Below are 9,787 nucleotides of genomic sequence, written 5' to 3'. Positions count from 1 at the left end.
ACCCACACATGTATTATGTTGACAAGTTGCTCTTCTGAACCTACACTGTATTTTAAGGATGAACTGCAATATGCCTTAAGGTATTGAGGGATATGGTTACTATCAAATATGCTTTTGTATAGGAAGCATATATCTGTGAATGAACATTGTACAAGCAGGTTGGGTTTCAGTTACAGTTTTAGTTGTTATATTAAACAACATGTTCAGTTTAATTAAGCCTCGCCTTTAGTTACTTAGTCTGATATGATTTGTTGTTATTAAATTCAGTGCACTTAGTGATGTGTATATCAATTGTGCAGAGTGAAGGTGTTAACTGTGATGTTACTGAGTGGGTTGACCAGCCCTGGCCTCCAATTCTTTAGAATTGCTTGATAAGGTTGTGGGACATGTTCCATGAACATAATTGTGGCAAGGTAGTTGATAAGCAGAAGTATGAGAAGCATCTGGCCAAGCTTAAGACTGAAAATGACAAGTTGTGCATTGAGTACACAAAGCTTGTCCAAGATGTATCCAAGATGTTTGATTGGCAGGATGGTAGGGTAGACCACATGGATTATCAGAAGGAAGTTGAGGAGGAAGAATTTGAGAAGAAGAAGAAGAAGGAGGTAGAAGAGAGTGCTAAGTTGGAGGTTCAGATGGAGAAGCTCAAACTTGCCAAGGAACAGAGGTGCATTTTACAGAGGCAAGCTGACATTATCAAGAACACGAGGAAGGTAATGAAGGAGGTTGAACAGGAGAGAGATTTGCTTAAGATAGAGAAGTACAAGCTTGAGCATGTGGTGAATGAGTTGTTGAATGATGGGCATGCAAGCAAGGAGAAACTTGAGATAATCAAGGCCATCCTTGATTCATGAAGTGTGTTCTGTAGTTGGTGAAGTACATCCAAGGCCTTTATAAGTATGTGGCCTAACAATCTGATGTGAAGATATGTGGTGTACATTTTGGGGAATGTTAAGCTAATCTAGTCTATGTCTATGCCAATGTTAAGTATGCTGCTAGAACCTTTAATGCTAAGTTATGAAGTATGTTGTAATGAATGTTGGTACTGGTATTTGAACCTCTTATGCTATGTTATGGAGTCAATGATAAGCACTGCTGGACTATGCTATGTGGTTTTTTATCTTTAAAACATAGTTGAAGTTTGTTTGTTAGTGCTTTGTACCTGGGCTTGTTCTGGCCCAGTTATGTTTACAAACCTAGGCCTACTAACTCTAGATGCCTCTCCACTGCTCATCAATAGCCTCCTCCACCCACCCTCCTCCCTGTACAGAACCCAACTGCCACACCCCACCTCTAGAAACCCTAGATGGATCCAGAGCTTGGGGAGGTGACAGATGAGGAAGGGGAGGCAGTGCAAGCAGTGGATGTGAGGAGGCAAAGGGCTCGTAGAGTGGAGCTGGAGTTCAAGAGGCGGCTGGCAGACAAGATCTTGGAGAAGTGCAACCCAGAGTAGTTCACAGTTCTTGTTCCTGGCGGCAGGCGCAAGAGCTCAGGGAAGATCATCAGGTGGGCTAGGGCACAAGAAGTAATCGCTCCTCACCCTTCTACCAGAGCAAAGTGGTGCCGTTTCTTCGAGCATTACGATTGATAGTTATTGCTAGTAGTTATTTTCAGTATGAATGAGAGTCTGAGCTATGTATCCCTTCCATTTCTGTACAACTCTTTGTATGAAAGAATGTTTGGATGGTGGAATCTATGAATGTTTGAATAAATATATCAATGTTTGCAGTGTTGTCTCAATAAATCAATGTTTGCATCAGTGTTGTCTGAATAAATCATACTTTGCATCAGTGTTGTCTGAATATATCAAGTTTTGGGATTCTATCAATCTAGCACCAATGTGAAGTGCAACCCAGAAGTCACAAACACTCATGTTTCATAAACCAAATACATAGGTTTCATTAAGCAAATACATAGGTTTCATAAAGCAAATAGTCAGGTTTCAGGAAGCAAATACATAGGTTTCGTAATGCAAACACTCAAGTTTCAGCAAGCAAACACTCAAGTTTCAGCAAGCAAATACATAGGTTTAAGCACTCATACAGTGCAAATGTTGGAATCTTCAGTAGTTACCACTAGCAGTGAAATATGCCTTCCACTTTCCAGTTGGCTTCCTAACCCTCTTGGACCCAATCTCCTTCTCAGAGTGAGTAGCTTGCCTTGGAGCATTGAAAACTTTGTACCCCCTCCTCTGCTAGCTGTTGATGCTCTGGTGTTCTTTGCTGGAGAGGCAATGGATGAACTTGTGTTCTTGGCTGGTGAAGATGTGCTAGGAGCCCTTGTCTTCTTGGTTGCTTTGGTCTTCTTGGCAGGTGCTGATGTGGCAGGTGCTGGAGTAGCAGAAACAGCAGGTTTGGTCCTCTTTGATGGTCCTGGAGTAGAAGAAGAAGCAGCCTTGTTCCTCTTTGCTGGTCCTGGAGTAGCTGTGGTTGTTGCTGGCCTCTTCCTAGCTGTGGCTGATGAAGCTATGTACCTAGGGTAGGGTCATGGACCTGTCCACACTACCCTACCCAAGGACATCTCTAGAAGAAACCACCGGTCAATCGACCATGGAGTGTTCCACTCGACTAACTCGAAGACACTCGACCATGAAGCCAACCACTCGACCATGAAGCCAACCACTCGACAGCCAGGAGATCTAAAGTCACTCTGCACGCTAACGGTCGGTCATTAAGTAGCTTTAATGGTCATCATAACACTTTATGTATAGCGTTACCAGTAGCGCCCAATCTTAGTGTATCTTAAACCATGCATAACTGAGGGTCGGAGGGGTCTGGAGGACTCTATATAAGCCACTCCCTCCTCAGTGTAAAGAGTTCGCACCCCTGTAACTCATACGCATATAATCTAGTCGACCGCCTCCGGGCTCCAAGACGTAGGGTTGTTACTTCCTCTGAGAAGGGCCTGAACTCGTAAATCCCTTGCGTATACAACTACTCCATAGCTAGGATCTTGCCTCTCCATACCTACCCCCCTACACTATTGTCAGACTTAGAACCACGACAGTTGGCGCCCACCGTGGGGCAGGTGTCTTAGCGACTTACTGGAGAAGTTGCATTTTTTTCCGATCTCCTTCATCATGGTTTCAGGCGGAGTTTTGGTTGAGGGTTGCGAGATCTGTCTCGGCGCGCTCACGTTCGTCGCCGACGACTCTGCTTGGCTTCAGGAGGCTCCGCTCGACATCGACGCGCTCCCATTTCGCGAAGCGATGCACTTTTGCGCGTGCGTCCGCGACGTCCTCCTGCGGCAATCGTCGACCCAGTATCGGTTGGTCCTTGTGTCGTCCTCCCACCCTGTTTCCCTCCGGCACAAGCGCCCCGGTCGGTCGAGGCTTTAGCGGTGGGTGAGACACGCGGTGGCTCGCCAATCGGCCACCCCCCAAGTCGCGGCAATCGAGCCCGACGAATCTCTCTACGGCCTGTTCGATCTGTCGACTGGCTCCGCAGAGACTGCATCCGAGTGCGAGAGCAGTGATCCAGCGGCGGAGGTTCTGATGGTCGATGGACCACGCAGTCCTCCCGGTTTTCCCGGCGCTGACGGAGGCGACGGCGGTGGCGATCCGTCGCATGGCCATGAGGAGTATCTCCCCGAGCCCCTCACCTCGCTGCAAAGGGAAGAACTTCGTCGCCGGAACATGGATGCGCTACACACTCCTATCATTGGAGAAACCCCCGAGGCTCGTGCCTTAGAGGACGCACGCTTGGCCAACTTGGCTGAGCGCACTTGACTGGAGAACCTCCAGTGAGCACTCGACGAGCGTGCGCGGCGACGGGTTCCGGATTCCAGTCGACGTCAGCTCTTTCCACAACCGACTCAGGTATATCGAACTCCGATTCAGAATTTAGCAGCTGCGGCCCGTATAGCAGAGTCAATTCGGCCTTTCCAGTCAGAGGCTGGCAGAGGCTTGTTGCAGATTAGAGATTTACTCCGGGCAGCAGGAGATCAAAATTCAGCTGTATCGCAGTCGCGGAATAGGATTCACAGCAGATCCGTAGCTGCAAATACAGTCCAGTCAGATCATAGCCCTAGATCACCCCCGAGGCATGAGGGGCATGGAGACCGGCACGATCAGTACAAGAACTGTGAGCAGTATGATCACCGAATTGATCGCGATGACCAACGTCGAGTGCCCACCCCTCCCCCAAGGGGTGGATCGTACGCGCCTTGATAACAGGATGATAGACGCCAGCATAGTGGTGGGCGAAGGATCCCAGTCGACCCCAGGGAACCAGGCTTTGATGCGAGATCCATTATCGTTCAAGGTCTGGTCGACAGGAACAGAGCTCACTGAGAGGGTCACGACAGAGATGTACCCACCAGCAGCAGAGTGCACGTCTCAGGACCAGAGTGTTTCAGCAGAGCCATCAGGGCCGCGGTGATTCCTCCCAACTTCAGGTTGGCGACTGGAGTCAGTAAGTTCACTGGTGAGTCCAAGCCTGATACTTGGCTTGAAGACTACCGAGTGGCTGTTCAGATTAGCGGCGGAAATGATGAGGTGGCCATGAAACATCTGCCTCTTATGTTGGAGGGCTCGGCGAGAGCATGGTTGAATCAGTTAGCACCCAGCGGCATTTACACTTGGGAAGATCTTTCCCAAGTGTTTGTCAGAATGTTTGAAGGAACTTCAAGCGACCAGCAGGACTGACAGAGCTGCAAACTTGCGTGTAGAAGTCGAATGAGACTTTGAGAGATTACATCCAGAGATGGATCACATTGCATCACATGATAGAGAATGTATCTGATCACCAGGCAGTATGTGCCTTCAAGGAAGGCGTTAAGTACAGAGAGCTGAGCCTGAAATTTGGTCGAACCGGAGACATGTCTCTGAGTCGAATGATGGAGATAGCCACCAAGTATGCCAATGGTGAAGAAGAGGATCGGCTCCGGAGTGGCAAGCACAAGTCATTCGCCCACGAAACCGGAGGAGGGAACTCCAGTCAGAAGTAGAAGCGGAAAGCCGAGCTAGCTGCTCCTGGAGAAGCCTAGGCCATGACTCAAGGAAAGTTTAAAGGGAAGCCTAAAGGGTCTTGGAACCCTAAGAAGGTGAAAGACAAGGAAGGAAATGACGTGATGGATTTGCCGTGCCACATCCACACGAAAAAAGATGAGGATGGTAAATTCATTTACCAGAAACATACCACTCGACAGTGTCAGCTCTTGATCCAGCAATTCCAGGGGAAACAACCCAAAGATAAGGAAAAGGAGTCGGACAAAGTTGAGGACAAGGAGGATAGTGATGATGGATATCCCCAGGTAAATTCCACTCTGGTGATTTTTGCTGACGTTGAGAGCAAAAGTCGATTGAAAGTTATCAACCGAGAAGTGAATATGGTTGCTCCGGAGACACCCAACTATCTGAAATGGTCTCAGACTGCCATCACATTCGACCAGCCTGATCACCCGACACACATAGCCACCCCTGGGAGGCCAGCTCTGGTGGTCGACCCAGTCGTCGAAGGCACTCGACTGACTAAAGTTTTGATGGATGGTGGCAGTAGCCTGAATATACTGTATGCAGAGACATTGAAAGGGATGGGCATTCCGATGTCCAGACTCAGCACCAGCAACATGAGTTTCTATGGAGTCATTCCTGGAAAGAATGCTGCATCACTCGGTCAGATTGCTCTTGATGTAGTTTTCGGTGATTCCAAAAAATACCGCAAAGAAAAGTTGACATTTGAAGTTGTGGATTTCCAGAGTGCCTATCATGCTATTTTGGGCAGGCCGGTTTATGCACGTTTTATGGCTCGACCATGTTACGTGTACCTCAAATTAAAGATGCCTGGCCCCAAAGGTGTGAACACTATTACTGGCAATGGGAAGAAGGCGGAAGAGTGCTTTCAGAAAGGCTCAAAGATCGTCCATGCTCAGATGGCAGCAGAAGAGTGGCAGGAGCACCAGAAAAATGCAGACCCGAGTGATTTGTTGCGAGCCAAGAAGCCCGCTACAGAATCAGCATTTCAGTCGTCTGGTGAGACGAAACCGATTCACATTCACCCGACCGACCCTAATGCTGCTCCGACCCATATCTCTATGACACTCGACTCCAAATAGGAAGAAGCGCTCATCCAGTTCCTCCGTGAGAACTGGGACATCTTCGCATGGAAACCTTCTGACATGCCGGGTGTTCCCAGGGGGCTGGCTGAGCACCGTCTACGAGTCGACTCAAAAGTGAAACCTGTTAAAGAACATCTTCGACGGTCCTCCGTCCAGAAAAGAAAGGCCATTGGCGAGGAGGTGGCTCGGCTCTTAGCAGCAGAGTTTATCCGAGAGATTTACCACTCCGAGTGGCTCGCCAATGTTGTCATGGTCCCCAAGAAGGACAAGTCACTTCGCATGTGCATTGACTTCAAACATATCAATCGGGCCTGCCCGAAAGATCATTTTCCTCTCCCCCGCATCAACCAAATAGTCAACTCGACTGCGGGATGTGAGCGTCTGTCTTTCTTAGACGCTTATTCCGGTTACCATCAAATCCGTCTGTATGGACCTGATGAGATCAAAACAGCTTTCGTCACCCCATTCGGGTGCTTCTGTTATGTCACCATGCCATTCGGCCTCAAGAATGCCGGAGCCACGTTCATGAGGATGATTCAGAAGTGTTTGCTCACTCAAATCAGTCGGAATGTGGAAGCATACATGGATGATATTGTGGTCAAGTCACGGAAAGGTTCCGACCTGCTGACTGATCTTGCAGAGACATTTGCCAACCTTAGGAGGTATGATATCAAGCTTAATCCATCAAAGTGCACATTCGGAGTTCCTGGCGGAAAGTTACTCGGTTTTCTCGTTTCCGAACGAGGAATCGACGCCAATCCAGAAAAAGTTGGTACTATACTACGAATGAAACGTCCTGTGCGCACGATGTCCAGAAGCTTACTGGTTGCTTGGCCGTGTTAAGTCGATTCATCTCTTGTCTCGGTTAAAAGGCATTGCCTCTTTACCGACTGATGAAGAAGTCAGACAAGTTCGAGTGGACTCTTGAAGCTGATGCAGCGTTTGCAGAGCTAAAAACCCTGCTTTCCACCCAGCCGGTGCATGTTGCCCCGATCAGCAAAGAGCCTTTGCTGCTCTACATTGCAGCCACAGGACAAGTCGTTAGTACAGTACTTACGGTCGAGCGGGAAGAGGAAGGAAAAGCCTTTAAAGTTCAGCGCCCAGTGTATTATATTTCTGAAGTTTTGACCCCGTCAAAGCAAAGATACCCTCATAATCAGAAGCTTGTATATGGGATTTATATGACCATGAAGAAGGTTGCTCATTACTTCTCTGACCATTCCATTACAGTCGTCAGCGACGCTCCATTGTCAGAGATTTTGCACAACAGAGATGCAACCGGTCGAGTGGCAAAATGGGCGATTGAACTCCTTCCCCTAGATATCAGATTTGAGGCAAAGAAAGCCATAAAGTCCCAAGCAATAGCAGATTTCATCACCGAGTGGACCGAACAGCAACTGCCGACTCAAGTTCACTCGGAGCACTGGACCATGTTCTTTGATGGTTCTAAGATGCTGAATGGATCCGGTGCTGGGGTAGTGTTAGTTTCCCCCCGAGGAGATAAGCTCAGATATGTGCTCTAGATTCACTTTGATTCCTCCAATAACGAAGCAGAATACAAAGCACTTTTGTATGGGTTGCGCATGGCCATTTCACTCGGCGTCCGTCGCCTCATGGTCTATGGCGACTCTGATTTGGTGGTTAACCAAGTGATGAAGGAGTGGGACGTTAGAAGCCCAGCCATGACTGGTTACTGCAATGCAGTGAGAAAGCTAGAGAAGAAATTCGAGGGGTTAGAGCTTCATCATATACCCCGACTGAAAAATCAAGCAGCTGATGATTTGGAAAAATAGGTTCGAAGAGAGAAGCCATTCCGAGTGATGTGTTTTTGGAACACATCCACACGCCATCAATTCAAGAGGATCCTTTCACCGAAGAAGCCCCGCAGCCTAAAAGTGCCACGAATCCGGTTGAAGTTGAGGTCCCAGCTGTGGTCGACCTGATCATGGAAGTTTTGGTTATCACTCCCGAATGGACAGTGCCGTACATCACGTATATCCTAAGGAAAGAACTCCGAGAGAACGAAGAAGAGGCTCGGCAGATCGTTCGTCGATCCAAGGCCTTTACTGTGATAAGGGGACAGTTGTATAGAGAAAGTGCGACTGGAGCCAGTCAGAAATGTATAACGCCAGAAGAAGGTCGGATAATTCTCGATGATATCCACTCGGGGACCTGTGGCCATCATGCGTCCTCTCGGACTATTGTGGCTAAAGCATACCGAGCGGGGTTTTACTGGCCCAGAGCAAATGAAATGGCGAAAGAGATAGTCGACAAGTGTGAAGGATGTCAGTTCTATTCCAATATGTCACACAAGCCCGCCTCAGCCTTGAAGACCATTCCAATCGTCTGGCCCTTCGCTGTTTGGGGATTAGATATGGTTGGAACACTGAGAACTGGCAGGAGCGGCTTCACCCATGTACTGCTGGCAGTCGACAAGTTCACTAAGTGGATCGAAGTCAAGCCTATCAAGAATCTCGATGCCGGCACTGCTATCAGCTTCATCAGAGAGTTGATATTCAGATATGGAGTTCCGCATAGCATCATCACTGATAATGGGTCAAACTTCAATTCCGACCAATTCAAAGCCTTTTGCGCTTCTCAAGGCACGCGAGTCGACTACGCTTCCGTCGCTCACCCCCAGTCGAATGGACAGGCAGAAAGAGCAAACGACCTAATTCTCAAAGGACTAAAACCCCGGTTGATGCGTGATCTCAAACACGCAGCAGGTGCATGGGTCGACGAACTTCCATCGGTTCTTTGGGGATTGAGGACTACTCCTAATCGGTCGACTGGGCAAACTCCATTCTTTCTGGTCTATGGAGCTAAAGCAGTTCTGCCAAGTGACCTGCTTCACAACGCACCCCGAGTCGAGCTCTACTCTGAAGTTGAAGCAGAACAAGCCCGGCAGGATGCAGTTGACCTTCTAGAAGAAGAAAGAGAGATGGCCATGATCCGATCGACCATCTATCAGCAAGACTTGCGTCGATTCCATGCCAGAAACGTGGAGAGTCGAGCCTTCCAAGAAGGAGACATGGTCCTCTGAGTGGATCAATAGAAGCCACATAAACTCGCCCCTACTTGTGAAGGCCCCTTGATCGTCACCAAAGTTCTCCACAATGGAGCATACCATCTCTAAAATGTCGGTCGCCAGATTGATGAGCCTCGAGCTTGGAATGCGGAGCTGCTCCGCCCCTTTTACACTTAAGTTCTCACTCGGGTGAGATGTAATAAAAAGTACTCCTGTAGTTTGTTTATCAAAGAAAAAAGTGTTATAATTTTCCCTTTGATTGTTGTTGCTTTTGTTTATGTGAGAAATCCCCCAGTGGGTGGCTTAGCTGCGAATCTGTTTCACCTAAGTTTGTAAAAAAATCCTACCGAGTGACGAGCAAGCCTCTCACCGGGGGCTTAGCTGCGATCCGTTTCGCCTAAGTATTTGAAAATCCTACCGAGTGGAGAGCAAACCTCCCACTCGGGGGCTTAGCTGCAGTCCAGTACTCACCTAAGTTTGAAAAATCCTACCGAGTGGTGAGCCTGCCTCTCACTCAGAGGCTTAGCTGCAGTCCAGTACTCGCCTAAGTTTGAAACATCCTACCGAGTGGTGAGTCTGCCTCTCACTCGGAGGCTTAGCTGCAGTCCAGTACTCGTCTAAGTTTGAAAAATCCTACCGAGTGGTGAGTCTGCCTCTCACTCGGAGGCTTAGCTGCAGTCCAGTACTCGTCTAAGTTTGAAA

This window comes from Triticum aestivum, chromosome 2B (genome assembly GCF_018294505.1).
Source record: "Triticum aestivum cultivar Chinese Spring chromosome 2B, IWGSC CS RefSeq v2.1, whole genome shotgun sequence".
Lineage (NCBI taxonomy): Eukaryota > Viridiplantae > Streptophyta > Magnoliopsida > Poales > Poaceae > Triticum > Triticum aestivum.
The sequence above is the reverse complement of the archived record's forward strand: the minus strand, read 5'-3'. Positions refer to the sequence as shown.